Source organism: Pteronotus mesoamericanus, unplaced genomic scaffold (assembly GCF_021234165.1).
Source record: "Pteronotus mesoamericanus isolate MK-2021 breed Mesoamerican mustached bat unplaced genomic scaffold, CSHL_Meso_final scaffold_165, whole genome shotgun sequence".
In the NCBI taxonomy this organism is placed as follows: domain Eukaryota; kingdom Metazoa; phylum Chordata; class Mammalia; order Chiroptera; family Mormoopidae; genus Pteronotus; species Pteronotus mesoamericanus.
This window is the reverse complement of record NW_026555307.1, coordinates 3719618-3732380: the sequence shown is the minus strand read 5'-3', so window position 1 is coordinate 3732380 and position 12763 is coordinate 3719618. Positions and strand designations below refer to the sequence as shown.

The 12763-nt window shown below is 48.6% G+C and overlaps 1 protein-coding gene across 1 annotated transcript in view; it reads right to left on the bottom strand.

The window, feature by feature from the left end:
- Positions 1-7343, bottom strand: part of ACSF3 (acyl-CoA synthetase family member 3) — a 74114-nt gene extending 66771 nt beyond the window's left edge. Inside the window, exon 1 of the mRNA XM_054588963.1 lies at positions 7286-7343. The gene's annotated coding sequence lies outside the window, so the exon portion shown is untranslated. The remainder of the gene's footprint in view (positions 1-7285) is intronic.
- Positions 7344-12763: the final 5420 nt, after the last annotated feature.

Below are 12763 nucleotides of genomic sequence, written 5' to 3'. Positions count from 1 at the left end.
TCCACCATAGAAGACTTAAAATACCCAACCAGAACAAGTGGCCCTAAGTTTCCATCATAAAGCAACATCCTAAGTGAGAAATGCCGACTCTCACAATATATCACCTTTGGAACTTAAATGTCCAACATTTAATCTTATTAGTTTAAGAATTTCAAAAACAGACAAGAATCTAAAACAATGACCTAAAATAGGTAAAACTGAGGAGAAGCATATAGAACTCAATGCACTTGTGGGGAAGGGGAAAAATTCCCCTTTCCTTCCTTGGGTTCTTCTGGCCAGATGGATAATCAAACCAACGAGGGACAGAATGAGAAGGGAAATTCAAATTTAATCTCATGTGCATGGAAGTGTCACATACATGAGAGTCAGAGATCCCACACACATAAGAGGCTCAGAGACAGAAGGGGCAGACGAGGCGTACATGGCCATCTGCGTTAAGGTGGAGGCAAGGAAGCGTGGGGCTTCTGAGGGGAGGAAGGGCGTTGCAGGATAGTAAGAGGAGCAAGAGGGTCAGTAATTAGAAGTTTGCCCTGCCATACAGATAGGTCAAAAAGGTTGTATCTGAAAATCCCTTCTTACAGGCAATCAGGAAATTCAAATTCCTCTGGACAGTTAAGAGGGATGGGGGGGGCGGGGGAGACAGGAGTTTTTCTTGAGCCCACAGGCTCTCAGTCGCCTTTACCTCAAAATAATCCACGTACCACTGAGGCACATCTTGGGGCACCTCATTCTGAACTCTCAAACATTTAAGGTAAATTCTGAATAATGGTTTTAAAAATCTGCGTTGGAAAAAGACTAGCTAAGAGGGATAAAGCCTATGGGCCACCAAGCAAATGTTCTCTCCACCAGCATGCGAGGGCAGGGGGCTCCAGGGATCCCATGCAGACTCAGGGCTTGATTCTGCTCTCAAATGCTTCCCAAATGGTGAATATTTGGGAACATGGTGACGTGCAAGGTCTTAAATAAAGCAAGTTCATGTGTCTGAAGACTGTCAGTCTGCTTTTTTAAGCTGAAAATTCTTCCTTCTCTCCTGTAAAAGATAACTACTAAATAATGACTAAAATCGTCAGCAAGAAGTGAGAACTCGCTAGGAGGGGCTGTGACCAACCGACTTGCAACTAGAATTCTTTGGAGTCAGAGCGAAAAGAGACCTGGGAAGGACCTCTGTCTGTCCAAAGTGCCTGCCTTCATGTCTGACTTTGGGCTCACATTCCGCTCTAGGACACTCCCCCACAGCGACAGTCCCGCGAGTGAGCTCACACTTTCCAAATTGCTTCTGCACTGATGGCAGTTTTAACCGAGGTTTAGCTCATTTCAAGAGCTCGGGAGCCCACCTGCTACCCTAGACTCCTTACTATTAGCTTAATTGAAAATGGGTGCCCCCCAGGGCCGCTGCAGTCTATTAAGGTCAATAACCACGGGCCCTGGCTTGAAACCCCCAATTTCACGGCTCCTTCAGGAATCACTCCTCCCCACTGCAGCCTCTAGAGCTAAGAAAGGTCTCTATTCCTCCCTCTCCAAGTGCCTTGTGGCCTCTGCTCCCCTCTCAGCTTTAACTGTGGCTCTGAATCAGGGCAGTGACCGTGACAGGGAGCAGAGGAGTGGACCAGCTGAGTTGGTCCTGAAGGGTGGTGGCAGGCACGGGGACCCCACGGTGCTTCTGAATGCCACGTGAGGACAGGGCGCCTTCCAGTGGGCCGCCCAGCAACATTACAGAATAAAAGCTGCAAATCTCAACGCCCTTTCTGAAAGGCCTCGAAAATCAAGGTGGGTCAGGAATCACCCAGCAGGTGGCCCTGCCCAGTAGGAGGTGGCCCGGGCCTTCCCAAGGCGGACACCACCTCCCCCAGAGTTCTAGTGCTGCCCTGTGGGATGTTTCTCCCACGCTCAGCATGTTTTCCCTGACAAATTCTCACTTTTCTCTTTCATTAACTTGCTACAGAGGGGAAACAAATGTGCTCTTATTATATGTAGGCACTAAACAGTTTTGTTGTCTGTTCTTAATTTACAAAACAGATTATGTACAACACTTCATGATTACTTAACAAAACAAACAAACTCCACAACAATAAAAAGGGCCGGAGTGGAGCTGTGCTTTGCACTGATACCCTCAGTGTGTGAAAGGGCCTGCCCGTCTCCTCGGCTGGCTTCTCCTGCAGCCAAGGGCTCCTGGTAAGAGTCTCCCTGCCTGGCCAGGACGGGATGAGCTCCAGTCTCACCGCCGGGTGGGAGGAGATCCAACACCTCAGAGACACCCCTCCCTGCCCACAGGGGCTTCTTGTGGAGTCCTCTCAGCTCTGGCTGGCTGCTCCCAGGTCCTGGGCAAATATTCCTTAGGGCTCCAGGGCCTTTAACAAAGTTCACTTCCAAATACACTTGCCGCCACTGTTTCAACTGCAAAGAGGCCGTCTATCAAATCCAGAGTGTGTTCTAGGACTTTTCTGTGCTCTGCCCTCCACACATGGTTCAGAGGCGGGCTCACATCTGGTTTTACACCCAGGATTTTTGTTACTATAAAAAACCTGACATATTATAGAGAACAGCTACGATTGACCAGAGAAAACAAAAAATGTAATAAACATGTGTAATACGTCAGTTTCAGGAAGAAAGAAGGCAAGCAGTGAAAAGCAAATGAGGGCAGCTTTAACAAGTTTTCTGACTTCTAGCAAATTCATCTCTATTTGCTTGGGGCGGGGGGCGGTAGAATGGGGACAGGGATGGAGAGGGGACTAAAACAAAGCAAATCGGCAAATGGAAAACAGAAAACATACTTTGCAGCATTTCTGAGTCACTTTCTTGCTGGTGAGAGCACAGGAGAGATGTTCTAGGGGTGCTAGTTTCAAATGACTGCACTTCTGGGGTGCTAAGATGCAGAACACCCCGGCAGCCAGGTACGGCTCACACAGACACAAGGTAGATGGGTGGACCAATGAGCTGGGAAGCAGCTGCTTCTCCCACCCCTCTCTCCAGGAGGCATGCGAGGGTGTTAGATGCAATGCCACAACTGCAGCCATCAAAACCAACAGGACTCTCCTTTCCTCAAGGCCTCTCTCTGGGGTCTTAGAGAACAGGCACCTCCCACCTCTGCTGCATTCCCCTGGGGCAGCAGGAGCTGCACTGTAAGGGGGTGGGGGTGGGGGCGGCAGGGGCAGCAGTCAGCACGAGTTGGAAATTGGAAAACAGGGCAGACCCATCCTCCCTCCTGGGCCTGGAGTGCTGGTTAAGGTCAGGTGGGTGGCCGCCGTAAAGGCACGGTGGACAGTGAATGGAGGCAGTCATAGCAACAACTTCAAGAGAACATGAAGGCCACATAATAACAGGTAAAGCAGTGATCCAAAACCAGGCCTGGCTGGTCCCACGCGTTTGTCATATCCTAAGTTGTGAGGAGTCTCAGTGGTGGAGAAGCATCAGGGATGGGGAACTGCAATAAGAGTGTTACAGTCAGTAGGAGCACCAGCAAGTCTCCCCCAGTGGCCAAGATGGCGGCAGGGGGAGGTTCTTACACTGAGAGCCATGAGAGCTAGAACTAAGAATGGATAGGGCCCAAGTACACCAAAAGCTAGGAAGGGGAACGGATAGAGCCGGAGTGCACCAGAACCTAGAAACATGGACAGGACCCCAGTGGCAAAAGCCAAAAGTCTGAATGGATAGGGTCCAGCGCACCTGGAAAGCTAGAAAGGTAGATGGCTAGGGCCCCCTGAGCATGCCAAAAGCTAGCAAGATGACTGGAGAGGAAGAAAAGCCCTCCCCTCCCTATCCCTATTAACCACCTCAAGCTTGAGCCAGAAGATTGAGATGGTCTTTGAGACAGGTGTCCCCCATTCTCCCAGGTTGTGTGGCACCTGAACGAAACCTCTTTCTTTCCTTTTGTACCAGCACCGGCCTCACAAGTTTAACTTCTGTTGCAGCAGGCGGCCAAATCTCCATGTTGTTTGGTTATAAGAGAACATCGCATACTAACTCAATAGTGCCTCACAGGCCACCTGCAGGGCCGTCCCAGTCTAGGTCAGGCCCCTGGTATCGACTCATCCATCCCAAAGGGTACTTTCCAATCACTTCAAAATGAGATAAGAAAATAGAAAATGTGGGTCCTTTATTCCGTGGTTGTATTTTAAATGCGTCCGAAGAAAATAATCAGATATGAACATGAAGATGCACATATATGTTCACTGCAGTGTTACTTATACTATTGAAAAACTAGAACTAACCCAAGTGGTCCAGAGGAGGTCTGAGAAAATCAGGGCATATGCATGTGAGGTGTCGGGGCGACAGCCCTACTGTGGGTGGCGCAAGCTGACGGGGAGAGGCTCCTGCAATATCGTCAATGGAAAAAGGATGGTCAGTGAAAAAGAAGATTCAAGGTAAACACTCAGATGTTCACAAGGTTACAGGGCTACAGGTGATTTTTGTTTCCTTCTTAGTGTTTCTTAATTTTCTCCAACTTTTCTGCAATGAGTATGTATGACTTTTGCAGTCAGATTTAAAAAGTCTATAAAGTGTCATTTATTTGTTAAAAATGGAGATGCTTCAACTTCAGCATTTTTTCTTTTATACAAAAAAAAAACCAAAACACAAAACCGCGCGCACACACACACACACACAAAAAGGGGGCTCTGGGCATGGTGGATCTACTGGGTGTTTGTAACTATCTATAGCTTTTTAATTTCTCAAAATGATAGACGTAAATAAAAATGAGATGACTGCATTCTTCTTTTAATTAAAGCTACTGGTTCATAAAAGGTCTACACAATGAAAAACTAAGTTTTGACAAAAGTGGTTTAAATACATGCTGCGCTATCATCGAGCACCAATTAGGTCATGTATCTGCAGCAGCAAGAGACCTAGGTGTCCCCCACCCTGCATCTCCTGCCCTTAAGTCTCTGAGTGTCTGGGAGGTGGCAGTACCTGGCTGGGTTCTGCACAGGGTTGGGCAGGAGCCAGACAGACACAGTCCCAACCTCTAAGCGGAGTGTTCCTGAAGGCAGGCCCTCCGGGAGAAGCTGTATAGCTAGGGATCAGGGCGAGAAGGAGCCAGGCAAGCTCCTTCTCAGAGGAGCTTGTGCAGAGAAGGAGACACAGGTGGCAACTGTAATTGTGCTCAAACCTGGGTGTGTGTGGAGCAGATGCTGAGAATTAGCCCTGCACGGTGTTCCCTATGGAGCCTCACAACAAAAATCGCTTTTAATTTTGGTAAATATTACCAGAGCAGCCTCCAGAGAAGTTGTGCTAATTTATTCTTCCACCAAACACGTAAGAGCATGGGGCCAACCTTCAAAATAGCTGTTTTGTCCCTCAGGTATGTGACACTGTAACACTCTATCATAATTCTTTTACTACAGAGCTAAAATCTTCAAACTCATGTGCATCGGGGCTTGCTCTGAACAAGTAAAAAAAAAAAAAATTGGTTCAGAGAAGATGACTGTGTCCTGAACACTCCAGGTCCAGCAACACCAACAGCTCCGTCAGGAAGAGAGCCCCCACCTTCCGATCACACGGCCGCCTCTGGTCACGAGGCTTCCCATCACCACCAGAGGCACAGCTGCCACCACGTAAATGCAATTTGACCATGGGTTTTCTCCGTTTCAATGAACAAGCTTCATAAAACTGCTCTTAGCACCCTAACCAATCTGAGATGGCCAACGTCGGTCGCCGTGCATCAATGTGGAAGCACAGAAACCTGAGCTCTGGTGAGACAGGACGGCCTACTCCTGGAGGATGTTTGGTTCTCAGATTCCTCTGGGAGGCGGGAGCCTATCCAGAGGCTCAGTAGAGACCACTGGGTGTTCTAACCATCCAGATTCTCGGGTTAGACCACCAGGACACCTGACTTCTCAGAATCCTCCCCCAACACCAGAAAGTTGACATCTTTTCGTAAAAAGCTCAGATTTTAGGGTCAACAGTCTCAGACTTGGAACATCCTCTTTTCTTCCTACTTCTCACCTAAGCCTTCAATTCTTCATCTACAGATAAAGAAATAGCAAGACCTGCGCACAGTTCCGTGAGAATGATCTGGCACACACCGAGGGGCAATCAAATGGAGCTGCATGACAAAAATTTCTCGATAAGAATGATACTTGCATTCAAATGAAGGTGGCTGGTTTCAAAATGAATAAAGTGGCACCTGACTAACATCCCCCTGACCCTGAATTTAAAGTGGACCCCAGCACTTCCTGTTGTCTGCTGCCTGAGGAAGGCATGGGGAGCAAGAAGTGGACTGCACTCTCCCTGCGGTGGAGGACATTTGTTTCAACATGATGCCTGCGGTTTGGGGGAGGGTGATTTCAAAGTTATATTTTTAAGTAACAGACATTCACGTTGCATTCATGAGTACTACATTCAAATCAAAAACCCAAAAGGGAAAAAACACACTTAAACCTCTATCCATATTAGCATGTAAAATACTATTTTAAAAATGCCACCTGAAGGGACGAAGCTTACCATCCCAGATCCACAGTTGAACCCATCAATTCAGGCTGCCGCGAAGTGGGGTTCTGGGATATGGGGCAAGAGCAAGGAAGCCTCATTTTACAACCATCACAGCAGAGACTGCGGAAAGATCACTAGACCGTCATGTTTCACCACAGGAACCTCCTAGGTCCCCCTGAAACTCACAGGTAACCCCTGTGCTCCTGGGCCCAGCTTTGCAGCCCCTTGACCACCAGCCTCACCTGAGCCCAAACCACAAACATCTCCCCTCCCTAACGGGGAACCAACTCCCCAAACACAGGATTTCTGTTCCCACACCTTAAGTTCTCATCCTTTCCCCTTTTGGCAAACTCCTAATCATCCTTCAAAGCCCGGCTTAATATCACATCCTCTTTAAAGTCTCCCTTTTCTCCAGAAAGGTGCCTGCTCACAAGGTCTTCAAAACACCTGCACTTACATACTGCCATGTTTGTTTAGAGATGAACCGACCCAAAAAGTAATAGTAGTTCAAGGGTGATTCCTGCAGGCCAAATGAAAACGAAGTGGATTTTAGAAACAAAAGATCAAGCTTCCTTCTAACAATTGCTAAACGCAGACTCCACTACTGCAACTTCGTTCTGGGACCCCTGCGTTGACAAGGACCCTGCCCTTCAGCACCCTGCAAAGGGCAGGTTCCCTCCACGTGACAAGGGCATCTGTGGCCACTTAGCAGCAGGAAGGGGGTGGGGCTGCAACGCGGAGCCAGTAGCCGGAGCAGCCACCCGCGAGCTCGGCCGGACATCTGTGGGGTTGGGGGAATGTAACGAGGCGCCTGGGTGCACGGCGGCCGGGGCCGGGGCTGCGGGGCAGCGAGCTCTACCTCGGCCTGCGCGGTTTCCCGCTCCTCCTCCTCCTCCCGTCGGGTCGAAACCGGAATCGCGCCTGCGCGCGTCCCCCATGTCCGGTGGCCAAGGGCATCCCCCGGCGCGGCGGGGCGCCGCGGCGGCGGGTTCCGGGCGCGAACGTTCCCCCAGTTCCCTGCGTGCGACCTTGTGGCATCCGGAATGAGGCCCGCGGAGCGAAGGGTACTTGGTTTTAATCTCACTTTAATTTAGTCTCCCGTGTGGTCAGCGCAGCTGTAGACCAGAGCGTCTCAGAATTACAATTTACAGTGTGCCGATTAAAACTCATCGTGGCCCCCAGCCCTCCCTGGCAGTAGGAAAGCCTGCGGGGTCAACTGGCTCCCTGGGTGTTTTACGAGGACTTGGAGCCTGGATACTGACACTCAACTAGGTTGACAGATGTTTAAACTTCTGGTACAGCAAAGGAAAATGTTTACAGCCAGACACAAAAGTTCATTCAGCTGGCTGAAATGTTGTGTTTTTTTTTCCCTAAAATAAAAATAACACTTTGACGGCTTGTTGTTAAATAATTAAGCACAAATTACCTGTAGAACTACATACACAGTTTGTAGCATGTATATTTTCTCGGTTTCCCTCTTCCTCCCTGGTGATGATTGTTGAGGAGGCAGCTGACCTGTCCTTGGTGAGCCCCAGAGATCCCTCAGGAGCCTGAGGATGGTTTTTTGGGGAGGGGAAAAAAGCTGGATCTCAGGGAAGGTTATGGCATAGAACATGGGCCCAGACTTGAACTTGTGGGACCTTGGCTGCAATCCTGCTAGGTGTCATGACCAAGAGATGAATCTGACAACAAGATGGTCTAAGAAAGAACATTCCAGCAACATAAAAGGGGTCTTGGGGATTAAGAATACAATGGCCCAAGTAAAGAAGGGATGAAAAATATCCTTGAAATACAATAAAAATACTACAAGATGCAAAGAAGGAGAGGCAAGAAAAGCAAATGGGCCTGTCCAGGAGATCCAATAATAAAAATACAGCAGTTTTAGGAAAGGAGAGCAGAGAAGGTAGAGGGGAGGAAATCATCAAACAAATTCAAGAAAATTAGCAGAACTACAGGGCGTGAGCTTCTGGGTTGAAGGCCACAGAGTGCCTGGTACAGTGAGGGAAAGTGGGCCCACAGCAACAGAGCAAATAGCATCAGAATATTTCAGAGCATGGGGGTATGGAAGATCCTAAACTGCACATCCAACATCTCACTTGATGTCCAAAAAAGCCCAACACCTGATGTGGCCCCGCCCCACCTGAGCTCAAGATCTTCCTTATTGTGGACCAAATGTTTGTGTATCCCTAAATTCGTATGATGAAAACTAACCCTCAATGCAACGGTATTAGGAGGAGCTTAAGTCATGAGGGCAGGATGCCATGAATGGAATTAGTGCCCTTATACAAGAGACCCCAGAGAACTCCCTTGTCCCTTTTTTAAAATATATTTTTAAAAGATTTATTTATTTGTTTTTAGAGACACGAAGGGAGGGAGAAAGAGAGGGAGAGAAACATCAATGTGCGGTTGCATATTGCACGCCCTCTACTGGGGTCATGGCCTGGAATCCAGGCATGTGCCCTACACTGGGAATCAAACTGGCAACCCTTCGGTTTGCAGGCCGGCGCCCAATCCACTGAGCCACACCAGCTAGGGCTCCCTTGTCCCTTTTGCCATGTGACACAGGAAAAAGATGGCCATCTAAGAAGAAGGTCTCACCAAACACTGAATCTGCTGATGCCTTGGTGTTGGACTTCCAGCCTCCAAAACTGTGAGGAAAAAAATATCTGTTGTTTATAAGCCACCGCCTCTGTTGTGTCTGTTACAGCAGGCCGAATGGACTGAGACGGTTCCCTAAGCAGTTGCTCACAGACTTCCCATCTCATCTGTTAATCCATGGTGCTCAGTTGTACAGATTCCTCTCCTTCCCACCTCACATCCAGTCCTGTTGGTCTTTTCTTCAAAGCCTTTCTGAACCAGCCACTTCACACCATCTCCACTACAATCACGTCAAGGGGCCCTGAGAAACCCTTGTTTCACACCCAGATTACTAAAATAGCCTCCTCCCGGTCTCCCTAAGTGCTGCCCTCTTCAGTCTGTTCCTAGCACAGCAGCCAGAGTAGCCCAGCTAAAATCTGAGTCAAATCCTAGTTTGCTCACTGGCCCCCAGCTCCTATACCTCCGAGCGCCCTGCCACGTGACAGGCGGGAACAGTCAGCCTCAGGAAGGCAACACTGATGGGATATCTGGCGTGTTTGCTCTATCGAGAGGAGGTTTGGACAATTGAATAAGAGTTGGGCATAGAAGGGAGATACATATATACATAGAAAACTGATGAAGAAAAAAAATGAGGCAATAACGAAATCTTGGGAAAACAGAAGATGTGCAGCAAAGGCAAAGCAATCACATTGTTTTAGGAGGCTCCGTTCCCAATAACGTTTATAGAATGACAATAATGTAAACATTTATAATGTAAACATTAACATGCAAACATAGCTGTTGATTTAACCGAGTTTATGGTAGACTCTGGTAGGGAGGGATGGGGGCACAGGAAGGGTGTGGGGTGGAGGACAGGGTGTGGTGGGAGACAGTGTACCCGGATTGTCCATCACGGGAGCAAACAAATCCGAAGGGAGGACCAAAGAGACTATTTAGGCACATGGAAATAAACATGAAAAGAATCGATTGTAAATTGGTGCCTCTGGTGATTTGGAAGGGGAGGGTGTTTCTTTACACTGTGTGGATGTATAGCTGTGTGTGAAAAAATGAAAGTGAAACTAGACTATGAAATAAATTTTAAGGGGGACAGGACAAAGAAGTGCTTCAGGGGTGTCCACGAAGATGTGGCTCCTCTCAGCTGTCAGGCAGCCCCTGCCTGGTACCATCACATCAGCTGTTCTCTTTTGTTTTGTTTTTTAAAAGATTTTATTTATTTACTGTTAGAGAAAGGGAGGGAGAAAGTGGGAGAGAAATATCAGTGTGTGGTTGCCTCTCATGCACCCCCCACTGGGGATCTAGCCTGCAACCCAGGCATGTGCCCTGACTGGGAATTGAACTGGCGACCCTTTGGTTTGCAGGCCGGTATTCAGTCCACTAAGCCACACCAGCCAGAGTTGCACTCTTTTCTCTGATTCCCTAAACATTTTACAAGGATTCCAAGGATTTGCTTTCCAGCAGACTCACAATAGGAAAAGGAACCAGATTACCTATACAGGCAAATCCTATCATCAGGACTCCAACCTCCACTGAGTAACACAGGGCTCCCATGCTTCCACTGCCTCCCCTTGGCTTTCCAGAAGTTCTCGAGACAGACAGGTAGCTGTCTGTGCGCGTGAAATGTGTCCCCAGGCATATCCCCAGCATGGGCATTTAGGCAGAGCCCTTACCTTGCTCATGTGCTCATGGGGGGAGAAGAAAAGTGAATAAATAGACAAACAACTAATATGCCAGATGAAGTTATGGGCTGAATGTTTCTGGCCCCCTGAAAGTCACATGTGGAAACTCAACCCCCCAATGTGATGGCGTTAAGTGAGGTCTTTGGGAAGCAAGTAGGAATGGAAGCGGTCATGAGGGCAGCAGCCTCAGGGTGGGATTAGTGGCCTTATAAGAGTCCTGAGAGAGCTCGCTTCCTCTCTGCCCTCCAACATGTGAGGACACAGCTTGGACACGACATTTATAGGCCAGGAAGTGGACTCTCATCAGACGCCAGATTTGCTGTCACTTCCATCTTAGACTTCCAGCCCTCAGAACTGTGAGAATTAACTATCTGTTGTTTAAGCCCCTTAGTCTGCGGCATTTTGTTTTGGCCACCTAGCTGATGAAGAGAGAGGATAAGGGCTCTTAAGGAAAATCAAGCCAGGCAAGGTGATGGAGAAGGCTTTCAGGCACAGCGGTCCCAGGGCCCCTCCGTGGAGAGGCATCCATTGGAGCAGGGACCTCAGGGCAGCGAGACCATGAGCCATGGGACTCCCTGGAAAGGGCTGCATTGTATTCATTGCACAAATGAGGAAACTGAGGCTCAGAGAATTTATGTCATGTGTCCATGATTACTCGCCTACAAAATCGCAGACCTGGGATTTGAACCCAGAACTCCATGTCCTGCCTCCCTGCTAAATGTCTCTCACCTTTTGAAGGCTGTGAGACTGAATAAACAAATACACACATGTGCCCCCGGCTTAAAATCTAACTGTTCCCCAGACAACACTAGACCAACCCCTTTCATAAAGAATGAATCATCTTCACCAGCTGTATCCTTGGAGGTGTTTGTGGCAGTGTTATTTATTACAGCCACAAACCAGGAAACAACCTAAGCATCCTACTGCAGGTTTAGTAAATTAGGAGAGAGCAAAATATGAGAGATAACATAGTCATTAAAAGGATAATAGTGAAGCTATATAGGAACACTAGAATTGCTTATAGCTGTCTGTGGTTGAATAAAAATAGCATAAAATAATTTCCTAAATTCTGCAATTTAAAAATGAGAATACAAAACTGTGTGTGCATTAGGATTTCCCACTATGTACCTGAACAAGTTCTAAAGGATAGCATGAAAAATGGAAATAGTTATCTTCCCAAGAGACAAACTCCAAGATTGCTGCTAGCTCTGCCTCGTGAATCTGTGCATTCTCCCTACCAGCTGCATGTATGGTCAGGGGCTGGCATGGCCTCAGGGGCCCTTCAATTTGGTGGGCAGCTGGCCCTGCATGTTAAAGTGCTGAAAGCCGTCTTGCACCTCTGCAGATTAGAGCTGGGAGGCCCTTGGCTCTTGTCATCCAGAAGGAGGTGAGCCCACTGGGCTGAACTCCTCACTGCTCCTGGACCTCTCTGTTCAGGACCTGCGCTACTCTTGGACCTGACCCTTGGAGAAGAGGTGCTCTCAGGTGGGAGCCCCGCACTGATCCCTTGCACAGGGGGTGTGGCCTCGGCAGTGCTATGTGCCACTCTCCTCTCAGTCTGCGCTGCTTCAAGCTGGGAGCCTCCCACAAATATAAGGAGTGCTGTTGGTGGCCAACAGCTCTCATCTATAAAAGGGGCTAAAGACAGCACCCACTTCAGGTCCCAGCTTAATCCTGCAGTGAGGATCAAGGATCCAGGACACTTGGAGCTGTTCATAAATATTAACCGCTGCTCTTCTTCAGCATACGATGGCTAACCCCTCAAACAGAGAACCCAGTGCAGGCATCGGTAAATGGATGCTGAGGAATGGGGACGGCTTCTCCAGAGGTAGACAAGAGTAGCCGCAGCTTCTGCATGGGGTGGATGGCTCCTGCCTGCCCCGATAACTCGGGCAGAGTTCTGGAGCAGCCCAGCCTCGCCCCAACGACTCCCACCCACTCCCACACTGCAGCCTTTCCCATAGGGAATGCTTGCAGCGAGAACATCCCGGGAACTGGTACAGAGGCGGGTAGGAATTCCCCCGACTCTTCCCTCAATTCCATTTACACCTCCAGCTTAATGA